Here is a 14,535-nt window from a genome sequence, read left to right as displayed (position 1 = left end):
ACCAAGGTGTTATTGCCTTATGCACCAAGGTGTTATTAGGTTAGTCACACATTTTACAAGCATGCTACATTCAGCTCAATGTTCTTCATAGTGCAGAAACATATCTCATTGGAAAAATAGACTGCTGTTGCTTCAAGATGACTTACTATCCTGATTACTGAATTTAAAATAAGGGAGTTAATTCATTCATTTTGTTTCACTGGGTTACAAAAAAAATATCACCCGAGCAAGTGGTTAAGTATCTGCTATAAACAGAGCCTTAAATATGCTTAAATATACAACTGCATAAAGCCATTAACGTCCGAAGCATATTTGTATTTCATCGCTTCAAATGCAGTTTTATAAATGTTTCATTTGCTTGTATTGGCCCATGCAAGCAAGGCGGCTCATTAATTTAAGACTCCTAAAGTTCTTTGAAAAAGGTACAAGGCAAGAACTGTCGATAATCATTGTTGGTTATTTTACAGAAGGGGAGTCAAGTTCACACAACAAGACGCATGTCTAAAATCCCACAGAGGGGCAGTCCATCTGAACCTTTACCATTCATGCCCCTCAGTCATGGTTACATTAGTCACTAGCAAATCATAACTTAATATGTTCCACTGGTCCCCAAATAAGGTCAGTAAGGTTATATTTATTACTCTGAGATAAATTTTGGGCCAAACTCATTCACCACACCCAGGCTACCTCCATCTATAGTACACTACAGTATTAGTGAAAATTATGGATATTATTGATTAGTTATTGCATTAGTTAAAATAATATTAACATTAAATTCATAAAAATACACATTTATCTAAATACAATTCAAATATATGATCAGTCTTGTCGTTTTAACTGGAACAATTTGGAGATATGCATTATTACATAAATCTTAACACACAGCAAAACCTTGCAAAGATCATTAAGTTGGTTTTCCTACAGCTGCCATCATTTTATAAAGCTATGTTTAGTCTTTACTAACTTGTGCAGTCCACCTTGCTTTAAGGGTATATACAAATGAGGCGATCAACCTGTGTTGGGTGATAGAAGGTTTATTTTTATGTGCCACCACAAGCCTTGCCAGAATGCTTGAGCCAGGAAGAATGCTTGCGCCAGAATGTCAAACTAAGTAAGTACCAAACAGGGGTGCTGTATTGATGGGGGTGGGGGGCTTTGGAGGAACGATTCCAAAGGTCCTGAATGACAGAGGCCCTCAAACACTGCACTGTAACTGTGCAGGGATGGGGTGACCTAGGATGAAACCAATGTAAGCCCCTTCTACCCAATGCCTGAACTATGAATTCATTGTTGAGAATACCTAATCCAATATCATTTGAATGGTAAATTCTACTGCTAGCAGTTGAAATGAATTTTACTCTGAACTATTTGTCAATCACCAATATTTCCCTCTTGCTTCCTACTTATTCATTACACAAATATTTTCTACATACCAAATATCCCAAATATAGAGACACAAAGTCAGGTACATGATGAGATTACTCAATTAAATAAGTTGTTTGATTTGATTATTTTATATTTTATGAATAGTAATAGAGCAGTGAGCATTGTAAAACTGGAGACAGACAGATACTTTGCAAAGGGCAAGTTCACTCACTCTTTCAAGAAAAAGTTTCCACCTCTAACTCAGAGACCATGTTTTCAGGCCATACCTTTTCTGATTTCTGCTCTGTTTGATTGAATCCATAGAACTTCACGTAAGTTAGCATAAGATTTCATAGCGAGCCAAAATATTGTTATAATTTCTAAGGTTTGTGCGCAATCTTTACAGAGCAAAACTTTATTTATGTTTTGCTTGTTCTGTAACATGGAGATAAATGTTGTCTATTTCAAAACCGATGGCTTACTGTAGGAAACACTGCTGAGCAGTCCTTTTGTACATAAAGACCTTCTTCAACAAATTGAAACAAAATATAAATAATATTAGCTCTGGTTTTTGCTTTCTCATTAAATTTACACTAAATGAAGGGGTCATTTGTCAGAATGGCATACACTAAAAGGTAAATGGAGTGCCCCATTAATTTTCATCTGGGCTTGTTTACGAAAATGTACTGTAGAGCTACGAGAACAAAGACTTGATAAAGGTAAAGCAAGACACTTAAAGTGATTTTTTTCATGAGACCTCTACCCCAGGACCTAGCCTCTCCTCTGAAATCAGTTTGATCCATCGCTGCCTTTTCTCATTGAAATCACCAGTTTAAAAGAGGTGAGATGTTTGCTGTCCACAATTAGTTGGATTTCCATTTCTCTGAACTGGGAGTTCTCTTCTCAGCTTCACTGTTGCTCTCTCACATAAATCCAAAAGCTTTCGTACAGCCTGCTGGAAACATGCCAAAGTAAAAGTGGAGGGGTGATTTATTAAGTGATCTGATTGGGCAAAGCTTTTCTTATGAAAAGCAATATTCGTTCTCATTGGAGAATGGACTGGAATAATAAATCCTCTTTGTGTTGGTTTTGTGCACAGGGCTTCCAAAGACGGCAATGGAGCTCCTATATTGACTCAAAGTGCCTCAAATCCCCCCCTACAAAAAATGCAGAGTGATCTATCCTACGAAATTAGATAGATAGATATCTAGATAGACGTTAGATAGAAAGAAAAAACACAATGAATGCCTTGATTCACAAGTATTTGGCTTGTTTTCAGAATTGTAAAAATCTAAGTCAAATAGTACTTGTTAATAATTCAAATCAAATCATGTTCATATTAACTGTGTGTGTGTGTGTGTTTGTGCATATAGGATATGCTATATATGTAAATATAAAACTTACATAAGTCCACATTATCCTTATGCATAATATTATTTGTAGTTCAAGAGAATTAGAAGTTACTTAATCCCAGTTAGATAAACACTTGTTATATTGGAAAACATACACTTGGAAAATTGATACTTTTAATGACACAGCTTTTCATCTTTTACTATGTGTCTTCCAAGAAAGTTAATTAGGAAAACAGCTGAGCTTTAATGGTTATTGTCAACAAGCCGTACACTAACTGGATTAATTCAGCATGGAAGTGCAAAGTGTCAGAACACAAAAAGGATTTTTCTTTCGGGCCCCACGGTAGGTAACATTTTTAACAAAATAGCAGCATTTCTTGAACGGAGCTGTCACATTCTTTGTACCTATGCGAAAATCAGCCTGATGTGCTATTGCTACACTGCATAGAGCTGAGTGGCCTTCTTTACTTTGTGAACATTCTTTGAGGGGTCATAACCAGTAATGGATGCCAGTATTCCCAACCTACCCAGTGCCTCCCATTTGAGAAGGAAGAAATCTGGCACTTTGTGTGCTAAGAGCTGTCTTTTAGTCTCTGCTGACACAATGAGCCTGTTCTTGTGATTGGGGATGTGTTCTCATTAATGCAGATTCAGACAGGGCCTGTGAAGTTTACGACTGACGATTCATTGTTGCCTCACGGAAACAATTGGGGCTTGCACAATTCCCCTGCTTAACTGTTTTGAAGTATTAATATTTCTGTTTATTCATTCCGCTCGTTCTGAGGGGCCGCGGCACAGTGACAGCAGCTGCATGCACGCTGCTTTTTTCTCTTTGTTTGAGCGATGATGTGCAAGGGGGCAGGGCACCCAGATGAAAAATAACTGAAATAATGCAGGCTGAAGCCTAGTTCCAGACATCCAGATGTAATTATCACACTGGAGACGTGTATGTTTAAAATGTGCAAGTGGGTACGTCAATGACATGCTGATCTGATAAAATAACCAGAGAAAAATGCAAAGATGTATAAAACTGAACAGGCTACGGGACCACTCAAACACAGCACCAGAGACTATGTGCAAAATTTGATTAAGGAAATAATAAAAATCCCTGGGGTACAATCTTTATTAGTCTGCTTGAAAGGACAGAACCATCACTCGTGCTATTTGGCCTCTGAATTTAAATATAGAAACCGTTGTATATTAGATGAACCAAGATGTAAGAAGGACTCTCTTATCCTCTTGATGGTTAGCTGCGATGACAGGCTTTGGTTTTTGATATTGGCAATGGAATTGCTTTTTTCTTAACAGCATGTTTGAATACACGGTAGGAGTGAACAGTGTTGCATAACATTTATCAATATTTTGCACAGTTGAAGTGGAGCACTAGGGTAACGGCACATATTCTGATGAATACACAGCGATAAATGTTATTTGAATCAGTTATGTGTTAAAATTAGGATGGACACTGCCTAAAAACCTCTCTGAGAACAAATGAGAAACATCTATTAGCAGAAATACATCCTTACTGGAATAAAAAATATGCCGTGCATTTTATTGTTTGTCTTGAAAACGACTTACTCGGTGGAGACTCGACAGTGATTTGTGACTGTACTGGCACTGGGTGGCTGTCGCCAAACTAATTAGAACAATGAATCTTAAAGCATTCAATCCCAGCATGAGATGTTTGTAGGAGGTGGTGATATATAAATGGCTTGGTTGGTGTCATTCAAATGATCCTAACACTTAGAAATGGGAGACTAAGATTTACCAACTGTGTCAAGTGTGTTCTGCCCAGGTACTTTTGGCCTTTTGGAATTGGATACCTTTTCCCCCAAACTGTCTACTGATGCAAACAATTGGCCCATGTCCTGGGATTCTTGGCAAGCAACACTGCTGGCTGCAGTATGGAATTCATCATATCCTCACTGGATGTCCTCAACATGGCAAAGTGAAATAAACTGTCAGTCAGTCATCAGTTTGTTGTTGCAGTTCATCCCACGAACAGTAGAAATGCTGCAATGTTGTTTTACCAAGAACAGACCAACAATGGCACGCATGCTCAAAGATGGTTGATTCAACATTGGGCGGTTCGCTTCCTCAAATGTGAAAGTCCGTTCCTCAGCCCCCTCCCCATTCCAATGAGCGTGGACAATCTATCTTTATTAAGCATCGGGCTCGTCTTGAGCGGCCCGAGATAGGCGCTATGCGAGGGAGCCAGAACGGAGGGAGGCTCCGGAGAAGAACAAAAGACATCTTTCATCGGCGGCGGCGTCTCAGGGTGACACCGCGCCGCGAATGAAACGAGTGTTTGTCACACAAAGGCTTTCAGACGGGCTTATCTTCGCCTCTCTTTGCCAAACTCCGCCGCATTCCCCACTGTGTCCCTGTCACTCCACCTCTGCGAGGAGCCCGGCAAAAAAACACAAACACAAGGCTCCTCCAGAACAGCACGGGCGTTCACCTCCTTTATAAGGATACGCAGGCCACTTAACAAAGGGAGAAACTCAAAGTGCTGGCGAGGAGAGAGAAACAAATAAATAATACAAAGCAATGGAATGCAACACTGAGGTGATTTTTGTGAGTAAATATGACCGCAAGGAAATAAAAGCTTGATAGCCAGCCAGCTCCAAACACTGTACATCAGCATTTTTCAAAGTGGGTGCTGCACCCCAATGTGCTGCAGCGAGATCCCTTCAGGGCTGCTTTGAAACTTAAGCTATGTTAAAAATGTATGATTTATCTTTTTGTTAAGTTATGATAGAACTAATAAACTATACTGTAAATGAAAAAGCTGATTCAATTCACGTAACAATTTATAGTGAAGTTCCATTAACTAACACAATTAATAATGCATTAACTAACCTGAACAAAGAATGAATTAATCTATTAATATTTATTAATGTTAACTAAGCCATTAGCAAGGGTGAAATAGGAACTAGAGTCTGAGCAAGTAAGTTAGGAGTAAATAATGTGTTTTTCATGAAATTGCTACCTAAGTGAACAATTTGTTCATGTTAGGAAATACTTCCTTAAGTATCCTGTCAGGGCATGTAACATTAATTGTGATGACCAAATGGGTCATCCTTCAATGTATGGAGGAGAATGGCACATGATTTGATAAAACACAAATACATTATTTGTTCATGTTAACAAATACCTTGTTAAAAGAGTAGTTCATTCTTTGTTCAGGTTAGTTTATGCATTAAAGCATGCTAGTTAATGGATTTGTATTGTAAAGTGTTACTCAATTCATGATGGAGCACTTGTAAGCTCAGCTGATTTCAGTTCATGATGGAGTATTTGTAAGCTCAGCTGATTTCAGTTCATGATGGAGTATTTGTAAGCTCAGCTGATTTCAGTTCATGATGGAGCATTTGTAAGCTCAGCTGATTTCAATTCATGATGGAGCATTTGTAAGCTCAGCTGATTTCAATTCATGATGGAGCATTTGTAAGCTCAACTGATTTCAGTTCACGATGGAGCATTTGTAAGCTCATACTGCAATTATTAGAACTTGTCTCAACTTGGTCCTCCGTGCGTTCAACCTCAACCTGTTTGTGCACACTGATCTCCCACCATGGCTGACATGTACCTCATTTGATCAAACCTCGACTGATTATTACTTTTAAGTAAGATTAGGGACATCTGGTGGTTTTATACATTTTACAACAGAAAGAAAGATTAATGAAGAAAAAAAAACTGACATCAAGATTGCCTGCTCCTGCTCCTTCTGCTGGACCTGTTTTGATTGAATAATTCTGTGATATAGCTCGTTGTATTTATGCCAAGCAGCTTGATGCATTATTAGTAAGTATGAGCACAAATTTTTTTCATTAAGCGAGACAAAGTGTAAGAGCTGGAAGCTAGCAAGGCATAAACTCCGATCTGCCATAAGAGATTGTCGTGCATACCACGATACTAGATTACTTAAACGTAACTTATAAAAATGTTATTTGTTGAATGAAACAAATTAGACATTTTAACATGTCCATCTACTTCTGCCTTTCATACAGATTTACAACCAATTCATAGTGTGACCAGTTTATTACACAGCAAAAATTTCCAGTGTTAATTCAACTGTAACAGAGTACACTTGGTCCCACTCTGGACCAGACCATTTGTATAACGTGTTGCAAACTGCTTATGTCATTGTAGGGTGCCACAGCAATGGAAATTATTTACAGGAGGACATCAGGCCTGAACAATTTGGGAACCACTGCTGTACCGTACTGCTGCTTTAGAAAAAGACCTGGAGCCTGAGTGACAGGCACAAGTAACTCCAGCCAACTGTGCGGCAGAACTCTTTGTGTGGTGTTAGAACGCCACGCGCAGGACTCCATTAACGGGGCCCGACGCGAGACAGCAGAGCCGACCCGTACATCACCACGGCGATCGCCGCTACCTGCCGGAGCGTCTGAGCGCCCCGGTGTCCATCACTCTAATGTGCTGAAAGAGCGCGCGGGAGAGGGAGAGACGGGGCCGGGGGAACGCTGCTTCACACTGATACGATAGAGCCAGGCTTCTGCCAGCCCGCGGGAAAGACCAATTGGGCCTCGCGGGGGACGTGCGCTCCTGCGTGGGCCCCAGCTGGCTGCGCTCGGCGCTAGCGCCAGAGTTCACAGTCTCGTCAGGATGGCACCCCGGGTCACTGCGCCCAGACACAGAGGTGAGGCTGTTACACGCGGACCTCGTTAGCCAATCAAATTGTGTCTTCTGTCCCGAATTGCCGATACAGTAATAATTAAAAAACCTGTTTAATGCTGACTAGGGGCTTGGCTTTATACAGGGTCTGGAAATGCATGGCACTGCTCCGTGCTGACTAAGGTTGCTGTAAGGATGCCAAGCGCTCCTGGATGCAGTTCAGACATTACACTGGAGACTGAAACGAGCATACACGCAGGCTATAGGAAGGCTGCAGCTACAGTAAGCCTTAAGATGTGCATGTGTACGAGCATACGCTGGCTGACCTTCAACATGACATTTTCAGATTCCACAATGTGAGCTCACACGTAGGTTTCAGCGCATGTGGACCTTATTATAGCAGCTGAGCACAAAGTCAAATGCGATGAACAGTGAACATTGTATTTTGCGCTAATCCCTTCATTAAACAGATCAATATGGCCTGGGTTCTCGTCTGAATTTCTCCCTTAAAAAAAAAACACAAATGTATGCATTACCCTCTACATGCCACAAAAGCAGCCCCTCTCCTCCTGGGAGGTGTTAGATTAAGGGGTAACCCAGAAAAACAAACGCAGCCATGCTACTATTAATGTAATAATTCACCAAGGTTAGAGCTCAGCTCTCTAAGCTAGAATTACCCATTTTTGGCCACTGAAGGTTGAGTGTTCTGAATTATTTTGAGTAAACCCACTTGGCTTGAATAATCTCGCAGTACTTGACCCACAAAACGGAACTAATGTTATCATTACATGAAAGAGACAAAACTGCGACGACGACGCACTCGGGGGAAGGGACTTTGCGAACACGTGACCGCGAGCAGAAGCGTGCGGTGGAAAGATAGCGGCAGAACCCAACGCCCGTCGCGGGCGATGCAGGCAGGGCGCGTTCGCCCACCTCTCCTGTGACAGCCACGGCGGAGCGACGAACAGAAACTCGCAGGGCGCTTGATCAGATGAGATCAATGACTGCTTTGGAGACAGACGAATCAGCCAAGCCTGGGATGGAGAACCTTAAGACAGCCGCACGGGCCATGATCTTATGAAGCCACAGCCCGGCCCCTGGAGGAGCCCTCCTCATGCTGTTACATTCCCCTGTGATCCTCTTTTCCTTAAACCTCTAAACCTAAAATGCTTACACTGTAAGCACCGTAACTAACGGATTACCAGGATTAGGAGTGGACAAACATGAAGAGGGCCATATGTGTGCAGCCTTCATCTGGAACTATCCATGCAAACACCCCTTAGATATAAATTATGCTGCCTGTATGTGCATATTTTTTATGCACATGTAGCATTGGTTGATGTTTGCATATGCTTGCTTACATTTTTATCTGAAATTAATTTACTAAAGATTATTGCACTTTCCTGGAGGGGAAGGAAAAGGTAATAAAAGAGTGAGTCTGGATCACTGCACAGATGATGCAAATGAGAAAGATGATTGTCTTCAAATGAAGCAAATTAAAAAGCTGTTATTCTTAGTCAGCTAATATCCTGAGGGCTTCTTGCTGGCCATTTTCTTTCTATTTTTGTCTTTCTCATGCAGGTCAGCTAGAGAAGGTATAACATGAATTCTCTCTGGCAGAGAATGTTGGTAGTGTCTAGCGTCAATGTTACAGTGGCAGTGATTAGTGATGGGAGGCCTAAGCATCCTTAAACGTGATGGAACCATCATGTTATTAGTGATAAATTCATGTGATCCAACCAGATACGCTGAATCTAGTTGGTGAATTTACAACACATGGTAACTCCACCCACTACAGAACTCATTAATGCTTGCTTTCTCATGACTAATGTTGGCCTGGATCTTTTCTTTCCCATCTCCTACAGTATCTAAGACCCATCTTTCCAACACCTTGAACGCTTACAGTGACACAGTCGGACAGTTCTCTAACTGAAAACAATGAGGACGGGGAGTGAATAATTTAGCAGTCTCCAGAGCAATGACTTCTCTCATAGGTGTTGGCCGTCGCCTCCATAGAGAACTCAATGGGATTACCAGGGGATTAGGCCTGATAAGCGCAACAACAGAATTGTTTCAGGAGGACAGTTTATTTTTGCGCTGCCAAATTGAAACTCGCTGATGAAGCTCCCTGAAAGCGGCTCGTGCCAGTGACTCACTGCCTGACAGAGAAGAATGGCAGCCCCACCCCTCCCCCCCCCCGCTGCAGTCTGCGGATTAGCTGGGAGAGCACATGCTTGGGCCAGGGAAAGAGCAGCGATACATCTGTTTAATTACACTCCATCGGGCGTATTTTAACCTCGGCCTGCTACGCTTGCATTTTCCTCCCTGACTATAGCGGTCCCTTGGATCTGCACCACCTATTTTGCATTACTTGAAGTGACTGTGCTAATCCATATGCCTGATGACTTTAAACCAAAAAATATATGTAAATAAAATAAAGTTAAAATCAAAGGAACCCCAAATTAAATCTCCTTTTACAGACCAAGTGAACCCCTGGTACTTTAATGAGTACCGCATCCCTGTGCTTCCAGGCAGCTTCAAGGCAGATATGTAGTATCTGATGAAAAATGAGCCAAACACAGAAGAAAGCACAACTGGCACAAATGGTATTTTGGCACAGAACCAAACTCTTATGCTAGTAGCATGCAAGAGAAGCAGGAGCTCACATTTATACCAGTGAACTGGCTCTCACGTTTCAATGCAGGAACACTACAGTTTCAGAATGCATCTGATTGGTCGCCCACCGTGGCCATGCTTTTTGTTCTGTAACATATATAAGGACTGGTAGGAGGAAAGCCATATACACAGGTAGTCACCATCCCCTTACCTATCAGGTCAGTTCTATTTTAAATAACAAGTTACCCAATTGTTTAAAAAGAAAAACTACATGGGCCTTACTTTCTTAATCATTTATTTATTTTCACCTGAGCAATTGTCAGACTGTAGTGATAACTCATGGTGATGGAAAATGAAGGCATTCCCAGCTCAATTTAGCCTATTTAAACACTGAAGACCGTGGTAAACCTGCAGCAAAGTTATAGAAGGCGTATGTTTAAGAGGGCAGAATTACATGAGGGTGTGGTGGAGATCTTCTTTCTCGTACTGCCATTGCATCAAGAACATTGCAACAGTCGGTTTCTTCATGTCGGATTTACTTGTCCAGGAGATGTACAGGGGCCTTTAGGTGCATTTATGGCACCTTTAAAAAGCTTCCTGGGGCAAATGATGTTGTCGGTATAGCGTGCCAACTAGAGAAGAAGGGTGTGTGGCAGATTAATTGTTTCGTTCGTGTATTTTCATTTTAGCTGGATGCCTGGATATAAGCCAAAATGATTGATTCATTATTTGAAGCCTTGTTCTTTTTTCATTCTAATTTTTAGTAATAAAACATTGTCATAGCCTAGACTGTACTACTTTTTTTTAATTTAACAGACTATTTAAGTGAAACAATGCCATGCATTCGCCACTCCAGTTATATTTCATTGAAGTACTTGTGATGCTCCACAGCCAAATGATCCATCCCAGGTAAGTAGGTGGCATACACAATTATACCTTATTTATATCAAACTCTGATGCAAAAAGGCAAACACTAAACAAAAATAAGATCAATTTTCATTATGTGAAATGGAAATAACATTAAAATTAGACAAAGACGTACAGTATGTCTCAGCACTATTGCAAAAAGTAATATGATCATTCTTCATAATTAAATCATATTATAAAGAGCATATTATAGCAGCACCCACCAATGATGATTACACAGTAGATACGTTCAAATTTATGCAAACGAAAGAATACAAAAAAATAATTACCCAGATACTTACGTATAAATGCAAAAAGCAGATTAGAGGCAATGAATCTTGACCTTTGCAGGAGTTCCGCACCAGCAATTTCAGATTTTGATTTGAAGAATTTCAAAACCCATTGCCTCTGCTCTGTTTAATGTGTTTATGCACATCTGGGGATTATTTATTCATGTTTTCCCTTGTTGTGCATATTTGAGTGCATCACTGTGTAATCCTGTTAGATACCTCAAGTCTGGGTGTGTGCTAATAAACTCTGCCCTGCTTTCTATAAACAAAGACCAGAATAAGATCAGTCACTGAAAAGGAGATGCATGATCGGAAATTGAATGTAGAAAAAACTCATTGGATTCTGATTACTACTGGTTTGATTATTGGTTAATTTAATATTTGTGGCTACAAAATAAGAGAATCATGCTTACAAAACAGATAGCAATAGCAATGTACATATAGCTAATGTAAAAATAAGGCAACAGTAATATAACTAGAAATTCCACCAAAAGAAATAGAATTCTTTAGATTGGAGCAAGCCACATTTGAAACATTTATGTTCCAAACAACCTTCATTCCCTGTGCTTTTATATCCCACAGGTACATACATATATGCCACAGGTACATCCCATTGTATATACATATATTTATTTGACAGATGAACATCTCAGACAATTTGACAGAGAAGTGTAGAGAATATGTACACATTGGTAATGCGGCCAAAATAGCACAGAGCCCCTGTGTTTAAGTTCAAACGTGATCCAGGTGGATTAAAATGCAAACAAATTATCTGACACTAAATCAGCAGAGCAGTAAATGTTTTTATTGTCACACCTCCATTATGCTGCCCAACCCATGTTTCCACAAATACCATCATTACAAACCGCAAAATCCAAACCGGGCGGAGGCTAAAAATATTGACATGCAGAGGTGGAAATTAGCTATTCCACTAGCACCCAGGGATGATTGTGATGCCATTGTTAGCAAGATATGGGTTGTGTTATTGAGTTATATTGCTTTCAGTCTTTCGGACTACAACAATAATACAGTCAGAACAGAATAAAAACTAAGGCACATTTTTAATGGCTCCAAACTTATCCATGGATAGAGACACTGCCATGGCCCATGGGGGCTCATTTCAAAATTATATCATGAGGCTCTCTCCACTCTGTTCAGTGCTCTCCACCAGCCATTTGCCTATGTGAGCCCAACACTGGAATTTCAACACCACCAAAACCTTAAATAAATTTATTCACAAAAAGAAAAATAAAAAAAACTGAAAGCTTTGTTCTTTCAAGCATTCATAACTGGAATTTTGAAAAGCTGTGTTTAAAAAAGCAAACATTAAACATCTGTGTAGGCCATGCATTTCCAAATCTTTTGGGAAAAGCAAAGGAGGTGCAACACTCACTCTAACTCTAACTTTTTACTAACTTTTCACTAATAAAAACAAGCTTTAAGAACTGAAATGGGCTTCTAGAAAGGAAAACTGGTATAAATGTAATTTAGGAATGAAAATTAGAATGAACAATTTTAACATTTTCTACATACAGTATATAACATAATGTTATATACTGTATGTAGAAAATGTTAAAATTGTATATATATATGTTATATATAACATCCAAAATGTCCACAGTGAAAAAGGTAGCCTATTTTGCAGGGGGATTTTTGTGGCGGATTTGTGTTGTACACACCAGATGAACAAAAGCAGGAAAAATTATAAGCTATTTAGTTAGTTAGTATTAGGCTACATGGCTCTCTGTAACGTTTTACCTGATTTTCTTTTTAGTTCTTATATAGTTCTCTGAGCAGTACCCACACTCTAGGAAATATTGCAAACTAGCCCACTTACGAGCAACAACGAAGGGGGACTTCTTGATTGTCTTTGCAATCCCACAGCTGTGCAGCACTCTGAGTTACACGAATAGGTTGGGATTTGCTAAGTGTTTTATTAAGTAGTGCTAGCACCAACTATTTTCATGGGGCTTCCGCTAACATTAGTGCAAGTTAGCCAAGCAGCAAAGTTTTTGGAGGTCTGTCAGTGCTATGTTTATATCAGAAACTAGCCTAAAATAGAGCGTCTCACTACAGTAGTACATCTAAATATTGCAATGTTTTGTTATTTTATTTACTTTCTGTGAGCCGCCCAGTCTAGCTAGTTACTGCAGATAGATGTAAACGAAATATAACCAGCATCCAAGGTCAAAGTTCAGGAAAGTACCTGGATGTGCCACGGTGTAGCCGCGAATACCAAACGTATGGCTGTTTCTAGGGCAATCTTAAAAAATGTAAATCTTACAATTAACTTTTTCCTAAAATTCTTGTTTCCCCTCTGCTCATCGAGGCATGTTTCATTTGAAACTGCTGAAACTGCCTCATGGTAAAGAAAACAGTCTGATAACAAAACACACGTCTCTCATGAGGCAAACCCTGTTTTGTTGCAACTCTACATCTGTTTATGACTGGTGCAACTCTACATTTTGGATATGTATTAATACATGTATGCCTTCAATACGATGTCAGACTACCTCAACACTACCATTAACCTCCAGTTTTTGAGGACAAAGAGGTAGGGATTCTTCAGAGAGTGGAAGAAATGATGTGGATAAGAATAGAAAGGAGAGATAAGGAAAGGAAAGCGAAAGGCGGGGAAAAACAGAGATTAAGGGGCTCTCTGGAGGAAAAGAAGTTGGAAGAATATGAGTGAAGGAGAGCAGTCGAGAAAGGGGCACAGAAAAGGCAGAGGAAGAAGGGAAAAGGAGGAGAGGAGAGGACCTGCAGTACAATGAGGGGGTTAAGTCTCTCATAGCCTGGGGTGGCTGCGTGTCCGCTAACACAGTAACATATTTTCAAGGAGGTTTCAAACAACCTGCTGGGAGCTTATCTTAACGTGGAAGGCAAGAAAATCTAATGATCCATGGCCTGGGATGCCATCTTCTCTGCTTCCCTCTAATCGATGCCAACAGGTATTTCAGGCAAGAGCAGAGGAGAGGTTTGAGTGCAAGGCTCATGGTGGTACTACAGCACACACGATGGCGTCCACTGCCATTCAATCGACCACTTCTGTGCCTTCCAATTTGGTATCGTGACAACATTTCTCACTTTTCACTCAGTCTTGCTGGACCAAATAGCACCCTTTGGTGGCCCGAAAAGAGAATTTGGAAAACACTTCTACTCATGTTGTGAAAGAGATCCATAAGCATAACAGCCAAAAGATGCGCTCAGCTGCAGCAATATTACAATGTTGGGGAAAATGATTATCTATCAGCAGAATCAATTCATTAAGAAGAGTTTGGAGGTCACCCTACTAGTTAGTATTAACAGTTGCAAAACCAGCTCAAATAAGGTTGTACATAATAGCCACAATTTATAAACAGTGC

The 14,535-nt window shown here is 40.2% G+C and overlaps 1 protein-coding gene across 5 annotated transcripts in view; it reads right to left on the bottom strand.

Moving 5' to 3' along the window:
- The window catches only part of LOC118217269 (protein ELFN1-like), a 146,808-nt gene that overhangs the window by 88,612 nt on the left and 43,661 nt on the right, over nucleotides 1–14,535 (bottom strand). The gene's annotated exons all lie outside the window — the stretch shown is intronic.

Source organism: Anguilla anguilla, chromosome 2 (assembly GCF_013347855.1).
Source record: "Anguilla anguilla isolate fAngAng1 chromosome 2, fAngAng1.pri, whole genome shotgun sequence".
NCBI classification, from domain to species: domain Eukaryota; kingdom Metazoa; phylum Chordata; class Actinopteri; order Anguilliformes; family Anguillidae; genus Anguilla; species Anguilla anguilla.
This window is presented reverse-complemented; position numbering and strand designations above follow the sequence as displayed.